We start from the raw sequence: 10,931 nt of genomic DNA, 5'->3' as shown, positions 1-10,931 counted from the left end.
AAATAATCCAATAGAAAGATGAGTAAAAATCTTATATAATTTTCAGAAAAAGTCCTAAAGTATTTTAGAGGGGAAACATGAAAACGCAGTTAATCCAATTAACAATCAAGTAAATGTAAAGTAACGTTATAATAGATACATTTTACACTCACTGTAATCAGTATCTATTATACATATTTTAATACATTAAATCATAAACAATTCTATTTCTCCAAAAGTGTAGAGCAAAGAAATTTTGATATACTGCTTGTAGTACAAACTAGCATGGTGACATTAGGAATGAGTTTAAAATTATCTGGTCAAATTAGAAATTCACATATCCTATCAAACATGATTCCACTCCAAGTGTACACTCTTGACAAATGAATGCTCAATTACCCTAGGATACGTAAGTTGGTCACATTAAGAAAATGAAACAACCCAAATCTCTGTCAATAATAAAGAATTAAATTGTATATTCATAAAATGGCACACAATATAGCAAGGAAATGTGCAAACTATATATTTGAATTTAAATAGTATCATGTCAACTGAAAGACACATTAAATATATAGTGTATGATTCCATTGATATGAATTTCAAGAATGGACAAAACTAGGGTCACCTGGCTGGCTCAGTCAGTGCAGCATGCAACTCTTGATCTCAGGGTTGTGATTTTGAGCCCCACGTTGAATGTAGAGATTACTTTAAAATAAAATCTTAAATTTAAAAAGTGCACAAAACCAGGGGCTCAATCAGTGAAGTGGCTGCCTTTGGTTTGGGTCATGATCTCTGGGTCCTGGGATAGAGCCCCACATCAGGCTCCTCATGGAGCCTGCTTTTCCCTCTCCCCCACATCAGGCTCCGCATGGAGCCTGCTTTTCCCTCTCCCTCCACCTGCTTTTCCCTCTGCTTGTGCTCTCTATCAAATAAATAAATAAAATCTTTTAAAAATAAAATTAAAATTAAGAAATGGACAAAGCTAGACTTTACTACTTACGCATAGATGGAGACTAAACCTAAATGATTGTCATGGGAGTCAGAGCAGTGGTATTTTATTTCATTGACCTTGTCTTGGACTGAATCTGGAAACTGGCTGCTGACCAGTGCACAAAGTCTTCAGGGCTTTCGGTTTTCCACAGCTTTGGAGGGGGATCTAGTTTCCTGCTGATGGAACATCTCTCCATAGTTTATGGCAAGAAGTGCAAACTCGAGTTCTTCATTTACTCAGCTCCCCAAGTTTCCATAGCTGTAGTTGACCCCTACAATTCCACCCTCACCACCAACACCACCCTGGAGCACTCTGATTGTGCCTTCACGGTAGACAATTTGGCCATCTGTAGTAGAAAATTCAATATTGAATGCCCAACCTACAATAACTTGAATAAATTGATAGGCCAAACTGTGTCCTCCATCATTGCTTCCCTTAGATTTGATGGAGCCCTGACTGTTGATCTGACAGAACTCCAGACCAACCTTGTGCCCTGTCCCTGCATCCACTTCCCTCTGACTATATATGTCCCTGTCATCTATGCTGAGAATGCCTCCCATGAAGAGCTTCCTTTAGCAGAGATCACTAATGCATGCTTTGAGCCAGCCAACCAGATGGTGAAATGTGACCCTCTCCATGGTAAATACCATTTACCATGGTAAATGCCTTCCTGCCTGTTGTACTGTGGTGACATGGTTCTCAATGATGTCAATGTTGCCCTTGCCACCATCAAGACCAAGTGTACCATCCAGTTTGTGAACTGGTGCCCCACTGGCTTCAGAGCTGGCATTAATTACCAGCCTCCCACTGTGGTACCTGGTAGAGACCTGGCCAAAGTACAGTGTGCATGCTGAGCAATACCACAGCCATTGCTAAGCCTGAGTTCACCTGGACCACAAGTTTGACATGATGTATGCCAAGTATGCCTTTGTTCAATGATATGTGGGTGAGGGTGTGGAGGAGGGAGAGTGTTCTGAGGCCTATGAGGTCAAAGCTGCTCTTGAGAAGGATTATGAAATGGTGTGGATTTTGTTGAAGGAAAGGGTGAAGAAAGACAGGAATACTAAAGTTAAAAATATCACAAAGGTGCTGTTTTTGCAGGAAAACTCATTCTGTCTTGAACATTGAAAAGATGTGCTCTGATCAGTTAATTTGTATGTAACAGTGTATATTCTCATATACAATTACTGTCTTATGCTTTAAAACATGACAGTGTTTTAGAACCAAGCTGTCCATTTTGCTGTTGGGTTTGGATAAATATCTCGAGTGAAAAAGAAAATGGATAAAAAACTAGAAAATACAAATTCAAAATGCCAAACACCTTAGAGTTGATTAAATGGAACTCAATATATCCATGTTGTTTTTGTTTTTCAAGAATTAGGTTAAAGTGTAAATGGCGAAAATTAGCATTTATAATTTTGGATGGAGAGAAATGAGTTTTGGTTGTATTTTCCACTATTCCAGTGTTTTGTTTTTTTTCTTTCTCTCCAAGAAACATCAACAATAAACAAACACATCAAAATAGGTCATGTAACCCAAGAGTGCACACTAACTCTCAATACCATCTGTAGTTGTCCCTAATGCATAGCGTAAGGATGTTTCAAAAGTTGTTTGTACAGATTTTATAGATGTAGAGTCCCATGAGACAAAAGCAAGCAAGTTCTGTGAATCAATAGATGGAATGACCTATGTAGGGAGGAATGCATAATAGCAAATGGTATGACAGCAGATTTGATTGGTAAAAGAAAAAAAGATTTGGGAATATGTCTGTATAAATAAATTAGATAGGTAAAGATCAGGTTGCTTCATCAATACAGAAAAGTTAGGAGAAAAATCTATTGTATGTGAAATTTGTTTGCTACGTTACAGATAGGGAAGATCTACATTTTGAGAGGGAATATAAGATGTAAATTTTGTAAGTATTTATAATCCAATGAAACAATTATCATTTGTGATTATCCAGACTATGATTGTCTTAATCAGATAAGACATATAATCATATAGTTTGACAGTGATAAAATGTGCTGAGTAAAAACTGAAATATATATATATATATGTATATATATATATATATTTGAAAGAGAGAGACTGCATGAGCGGAGGGGGAGTGGGAGAGGGAGAACTATGATGCTAGGCTTGATCCCAGGACCCTAGGATTATGACCTGAGCTGAATGCCCCTGAAATATATTTTTGAAACAATTTCTGGAATGTAAAATTGGTTTTATTATACACTGTGGGACATATGAAAACATTTGTGTTTGTTTTGTTTTGTTTTTTAAGGGGGAAGGGGCAGAGGGAAGGAAGAGAGATTCTCAAGCAGGCGCCACAACCCTGAGATTGTGACCTGAGCCGAAATCAAGAGTTGGACACATAAGCAACTGAGACACCCAGGCGCCCCTAAAAAACGTTTTTTAAAATAAAATTCTTCATTAAAAACACATTCATATACCTTAAAGAAAAATTTTTAAATATTTTATATGTTGATAATATGCATAATCATTTTTTTTTTTACTTGATTTATAATAAGTCTACCCTAAGACCTTTTCTGTAGTCCTCCTGCAAAAGCGGTCATGCTAAGAGTAATGCCTTTCCATTCAAACCTCCTGTTTCTGGATCAGGAAGAGAAGAACAAATGCACCAGTAAAAAGAAGTTTGTTTAAGGACTCTGCCAGCCTAGAGACAAATCTTTTTATCAAAGAGAATCATGGCTTCAGTGTCATCTACATCACCCCATCCCCTACATCTCTTAAGCTAGAAGTCTTGTAAAATATGTAGCCTGCAAAACTGCATGCAGTTGATATAGACAGGCTGGTTCTGAGGACCCAGGGTGGGGTCCCTGAGGACCACCAAGAGGATCCTTGGCTTCTCCCAAGACAGAAATCAAACAGAAGCCAGAGAGAGTGAAAGCAGAGTTTACTGAATAGTGTAAATGACAGATAGAGAATAGCAGGCAGTTTCTGGGAGACTTGGTAAGGAAAGGATAATGAATCTCCCCCACACATGGGGTTAGGATTTTATACTGAAACGGGGTCTAGGATATCTGTTTCTCCAGGAATCCAGGGTAGGGTCTGATCAAAGGTGAGGCTCAGATGAACAATAGGTATTATTCCATAAATCACTAAAGGTAGGGGGTATTGATGTCAGATTAATTCTAGAATCCTAGAATAAGTCCTAGAATATGTTTGGGATCCTGTTCTTCTTAGATATTATCAGGTGTTTGGGGGCCCAAGACAAAACTCAGAGAGTGATTAACTTTCTTAGTTCCTCCTTGAGTGGGAACATGGCTTCTTTGGTTTTTACTCAGATGCAAGCTGAAATAAAGAACATGAGTAAATAGGACCTAGATGAAAAAGAGTGGAAATGGAATCTTTCTAAAGTGGAGTCGCTTCAGCTTCTCTATCTCACAATCATTCCAAAGACAAGGGAATCCAGGCTCGGGAACTATTTTAAGATATACAGCTTAAGCCACTAATGTGACAGTTATGTTAAATATTTTATATAAATACATTATGTATAATATATATAAATATATATAAAGCTGTTTATTTAAAAACATATAAACTTATTTAATTTCTATGTTCTGGTGAGACAGCTGTATTACTAAATGCTTTACCAAGTCTTTTTTCTCTGAAATACTATTTTCAACAATTTCTGTTCAGACCAACAGATCACACTGTTTCACTTCCACCCTTTTTGAAGAGTCTAGTATCATAACTATGTTGTATTATAATTTATTTTGCTAAGGTTCCCTGTGAATATCATGAATTCTATTGTCTGTGATTCAGGACAGATTTGTTTAGATGTCAAATATTTTTATGTAGATGAAATAATGTACTTAATAGAGCCTGTGTGTCCTACATGAAAGCAATAGTGCTTCAGAGTTCTGCTGCAGACACTATTTCCTACTTTAAAACCTAAAAAAAAGAGAAAAGAAAAGAAAGTTTATAGCATCATAAATGGCATATAATAAATACTTTTCATGATGTGACTATGTGACTGTGGTCTCAATAAATGCATTATTGTCCCAAGACTCACAGCTCATTAGAGAAATGCTACCAGCTTGTAAACAAATACACAAGCCATCAAGCTTTTAGGTCAACCTTAATCACTGGAAGAATTTTAATTGGAAATGGCTGAAATCCCAAATACCCCAAATCACTGGTATGAAAAAAAGTAATGTGAATTAGAAACTTTGGAATAGAGTAAAATTTTTCTTTCATTGATTCCTTAAAAAAAAAAAAGTAAGGATTTTTATAAAGATATCAAACAAACAAATTTATTTTAAGTCCTTCTATCTATAATAGCTTGTCCGTGGCTTCTTGGAAGGAGGCTGAAAGCAGGAATGATTGACTGGTTAGGATTGTTTCCATACAAAATAACAAATATTTGTTATTAGTAATTACAAAAAAAAAAAAAAAAGACACAACCAGGAAGTGTTGTTGTTGTTGCTTTAAAGATTTATTTATTTGACAGAAAGAGAGACAGCCAGAGAGGGAACACAAGGAGAAGCAGGCTTCCCGCTGAGCAGGGAGCCTGACGTGGGGCTCCATCCCAGGACCTGAGATCATGACCTGGGCCGAAGGCAGTCACTTCACCACTGGGCCACCCAGGTGCCCAAAGAAGTGGTTTTTAAGGTCTTTATTTATGAGGCCAAATTATTAAGGCAAATGAAATAATATGATTCAATCCCTTTTTTAGACTGCATTACGGAAAATTTCATCATGTTGTTGCCGAACCTGGGCTGGATCCTGACGGAAGAACCAAGCAGCACTCGGAGCCTTTGGAGGATCGGAGGTTTATTTAACACTGGCGGGCTCGGAAGAGGTTGTTCTCCAAAGGTCTGAGCCCCGAGCACAAGCGGGGAGGGGGATTTAAACCCTTCTACTTCCGCATACTTGGTAATTTTGGCGCACTCTGGAAACGGGGTAGGAAAGGAGAACCCAGAAGGGCTTTGAGACAGGGACTGGAATTCCCTTGCTGGTTTGGTCGGCCGTCTTAGAGTACAGATTTTCCATATCAATATCAGATCACTGGTTACTCTCTAGGGTACTAATTTTCCAAATATTCTATAATGTAACATACGGGACTTGATTGTTAAATTTTGCAGACTCTTGTTTCTGAGTGGATAATCTTTTGGTGTTCCTTAGAAAATGGTTTTTCAATCTTTTTGACTGAGAAACACTAGGGAAAACACATATGTGAGTGTGTATGTGTAAGCATAAACAAAAATTTACACACATAAACTCACACACACAATGACCTTACTAGGTGAAATAAGCTTGTATGTAATCTATGCTATGCTACTTGATCTATTCTTCAATTTTCATTAGTAATAATATCATTCTATTATTTTTCATTTAGAACAATTAAGAATCATTAAGATCTCACGTCTCCCCAGTTTTACTGACTACACTGCAAGTTTGGGAAACATTCCCTTTGAGTACCTAAATCTGGACTGTTTAGTTTAATGGTTAAGAACACATGCCTTACATAACAAGGAACACTTGATAAATACTAATGAATAAATAAATGCATGGTATTTAAAATCTCTCAGTTGCAATTAGAGTCCTGCCCTACATTTCTGAGACAATATCCCACCCAGTATCATTGATGAGATTTTCACATGTTAATCAAACACCTTAGAGTTCATTTAAATCCACTCTCTGGCTACTTCTGCAGGGGGTTGTTGCAGGTTAAGTGTTCATTTTACTACTAAGAAGAAAACAAAAAAAGAAATTTAAAAAAGTGCCTTTGAAAGAGGACCCAGTTTTTCCCTTAACGGCACCCATTGTTTACTTCAATCTGTACTTTCTAAATGATTAAGTTCTTTTTTCCAGCTTTTCTTTCAGGCAAAAGGCCTAGCAGGCAAAGCATCCAGGGAGGGGAACCAAAACTACCCCTCAACAATAAGGACTTCCCTGGCACCAGCAAGACCCCACTTGATTGACCCCAAGAAAATGACCAAACTGACTTTTATTGCTCAGCTGCACAAACCCACTGACCTTTTTCACACATTTCCTTATGTAAACATAGAAGTTTTACCAGCCCTTTGGAGACAGACTTTGGGACACTAGTCCTATCTATGTCTTCCTGATGTTTGCCTCACTGAAATAAATTCCCTTCTTGTTTCACTGCCACTCATTTCTCTGCCTTTGGATTTTGTCAATGGCAAGTGACTTAAACTGGTCTGTCTGGAACCCCCAGAGCCAGGGACTCCTGGCTCTGAGCCCCAGGTACACCTTTTCTTTTCTTTTTTAAGATTTTATTTATTTATTTGACAGACAGAGAGACACAGCGAGAGAGGGAACACAAGCAGGGGGAGTGGGAGAGGGAGAAGCAGGCTCTCCACCGAGCAGGCAGCCCTATGTGGGGCTCCATCCCAGGACCCCAGGATCATGACCTGAGCTGAAGGCAGATGTCTAATGACCAAGCCACCCGGGTGTGCCCCCCCACCTCCCCACCCCCTGCTATGGTCTTAAAGCCAAGACAGTGGGAATTATATTTAGATATCAGCTCTGCCATGCATTATCTGTTAATCTCTGAGATTTCTTCCTCATTTATAAATATATACTACTAATAATTAACATTTAAGTTTGTTATAAAGATTAAATTACATGAAGCATGTGAAGCACTGAATTTCTGGAAAAGTCAATACATGTTAAGTGATGTTAATACTGGTGACTATCTTGTAATATACAGTTTTTCTTCTGCAAACAATTTTGTGTGTTGTGTGTTCCGTGGTCCCTCTTCTTCCTTTATTGTATTTTTCTCTATTTTAGTCTTATGTATTTAGTCAATTTAAACAACTGCCATGAACCCACTAATATGAATCATGTGCTCTCATTAAAATAATTTCTCTCTCAAATGTATGATCACAATTTTAACTTTATCAGGTCAGAAAAACTTTGTTAATAACGCTAATTAAAACAGTGCCCTGATTACACAGAACGAAAAATAACACATATGTGACTTTATTAGACATATACAATATGAGTAGTCTTTGGTAGAAATACCAAAAGGTAGCTATCATAGGATTGGTCCGTTACAACCATTCAAACATTATTTCCCAGGTTTCAAAATAACAACAACAACAAAAACCAATGATCTCTCCACTTGTCACACATTAAAAAATATGTTTAGTGAAAAATAAGAGAAAAAGGATATTTCATTAACACTTACTCAAATACAAAATAGACATTGTAGTACAGCATCTTGAAACTCCTGACATTATGTTTTCATTTTAAAATCCTGCATTTTGGGCAGCTGGGTGGCTCAGTGGCTTAAGCGTTGGCCTTGGGCTTAGGTCGTGTTCCCAGGGTCTGGTGATCCAGTCCCACATCATGGTCCCTGTTTCTCCCTTTCCCTCCGTGCCTCCTCTCTGTTCATGCACATGCGCTCACTCTCTCATAAATAAATAAAATCTTAAAAAATAAAATAAAATCCCACGTTTGGAAGATGGCAACCTTCTGCTTCTGACTATGATGGAGTAGCTTATGTCAAAGGAACCATTCCATTAGGAACAATTAAAAAACCTAAATAAAAATGACAAATAAAAAAAAAATTATTTAAAGGCAATAAAGAGTAACCAGGAACCGTCTGCACCCTGAGTGTGTTCTGAGTTAGGCAAAACAAAGACCGGTGCCTTGCCTGAATCATTCAGGTGCATATAAACACAATTCTTTGATAAGAAGCCCTGCTTTGCTCCCTGCAGATACAGGGAGCTGCATCACAGCCTGGAAATGTAGACTGGTCTTCAAGCCAACAGCAAACCAGGGAGCCTGGTGGCAAGGGCAGGTAAAAATGCTATTAACGCTTCCCAATCATTTTTAAGTTGTCTTTTTCTTGACCAGCACTTGCAGGACCTTGATATATTAAAATGCTGCTTCATTAAGTTGGGGCCATTGAAAATGCAAAGGAGGAAACAGCATCCAGAATCTCCCTACAAGGCCACCCTGTCTAAGGATTTGTCTTGGAAATATTTCTTTTTAAATGTAGGTATTCTTAATAACCGCTTGAAAATCAGTGATGTAAATCCATTTTACAAAGAAGCAAAAGGAAGCTCAAAGATGTGAAGTAAATTTTCTGACACCATTGGTAGGAAAAGGCAAACCTGGGACTTAATTAAACCTGGGTATTTTGTCTGCTTTTATGCGGCTCTTTCCACCATGCTTTTCTGTCATCTTCCCCGCCCCCCTCTTTAATCCACAACTATGACACCAATGAGTTTCCATTTAATTTTGAAAATGAGAATAGGCATGAAAGTAACAGCAAAAATGATAAGATTGGCAACACAGTATTAAGGGAACTCAGACAAGTAACAAATCAATAAAATACTAAGCAGGTCAATAAGAATTAAGGTTGAGAAGTTCTAGAATAAAAACTAAAATTTGTTTGGCAATATGTACTAGTTTGTACATCCATGTTCTCCAGCTTTCTATCTATTTCTGTTGTCAAATTAATACTAATTTTGAAGGTTTCCCCAAAAAGGCTGAAATAATGAAATTGTAGTGGTATACAATACCCACAACTTAACTTCATAGGAATTTTCTATGATAGTCAAAAATGTTCTACTTCTTCCTGCAAGTAGATACAGATGTCCAATTCTCCATTTAGACTTATGAGGTTTTGTGGCCTATAAAACTCTGCCCACCACCCCCAAATAAACATTAGCTCTTTGAATTATCAAACTTCTCTCAAGGAACTTCAATTTAATGCATTGACAATTTTCAAACCTACAGGTATCTTGACTTACTCTGAACTTCAGTCACACTATTAATATTTGAGTCATTTATTATTGTGTATAGTCTGTCTAAGGCTCTTGGCCTATTATTTTATTTAATTAACTTGAGCATATCAGACATTTTATAAACATTACCTGCTGCCATGCTACTTTTGATATTTTGTTGCTGATTTTTCCCGAGATAAGCCTCCACAAATTCACACAACAGACTGGTAATCAAATTTGGCAAAGTGGCAACAAAAAACACAATTTGGCAGGTATTTTAAAAATAGACAATATATGCTTACTTGTTGCTTTATAAATTTTCCTATAGTAATAATAATAAATGATAGCATTGAAAGTATTCAAGTCAGGACCCTCAGAATGTGCCATTTAGCATGTAGATTATTTCGAGCTTCAAGAAGCCACTTGAGACCATAGGGTTCAAGAAAAACTTCTGCCCCTCTCTTATCTACATAGAAGAATCTAAATTGGGGGTAATTCCCAGAATAAAAATTGTTTATCAGAGATAAATGTTATCTGAGTAACCCATCTGCATGGCAGGATGGAACCATCTAATTATCAAATATCTACTGTTTTTACTGTCCTATGAAGTGCACTCCTTTCCCCTGAAATCCCAGACCTTTATCCCCTGTCCTTGGTTTAGAATGACATATATACCTATTTTGCCCGTCTTTGGAATTTCCATGTCGATGTGGATTCCCCATATATACACCTATTAAATTTGATTTTCTCCTGTTAATCTGTCTCATGTCTTTTGATCCTTAATTTAGCTAGAAGGATCTAGGCGGGGATAGGAGTTCTTGCTCCCCAAGAAGGAGACAAGGCATTCTTGCTTCCTGACAGCATAGATGAAATTTTATAACCAAGATACATTTTCATATATCTATATGATCATATTTCTATAGATTTTTTTCAAAAAAGAGCAAACTTGTTTTTCTGCCCATATCTTTATACACAGGTATTGAATTAGTGCATCATTTCATAAATCTCATTGCAGATAATAATTTAAAATTGTTCACCTTCATAGACTACAGATATGAGTTTAAAATCACTACAGGGAATTTTGAAGTGATTTCTACATTTATTCCAAAAGCAATGGACTTCTCTTTAATAAGCTACAGATTTTTTTTTATCATGTCTCCTAACTTTTTTGCTTTATAATCATTTCTCACACCACCTAAGCTCTCCACAAGTAACATGACATTATAAAGATTGTC

The 10,931-nt window shown here is 37.1% G+C and overlaps 1 pseudogene; it reads left to right on the top strand.

The window, feature by feature from the left end:
- The first annotated feature begins 1,047 nt into the window (after positions 1-1,047).
- LOC116873478 lies at positions 1,048-2,037 on the top strand (annotated as a pseudogene).
- The last annotated feature ends 8,894 nt before the right edge of the window (positions 2,038-10,931 follow it).

The sequence above is a fragment of the Lontra canadensis genome, unplaced genomic scaffold (assembly GCF_010015895.1).
Source record: "Lontra canadensis isolate GAN:19392208 unplaced genomic scaffold, GSC_riverotter_1.0 scaffold33, whole genome shotgun sequence".
NCBI lineage: Eukaryota > Metazoa > Chordata > Mammalia > Carnivora > Mustelidae > Lontra > Lontra canadensis.
Note: the sequence above shows the minus strand (reverse complement) of the source record. Positions and strands in the feature narration are given on the sequence as shown.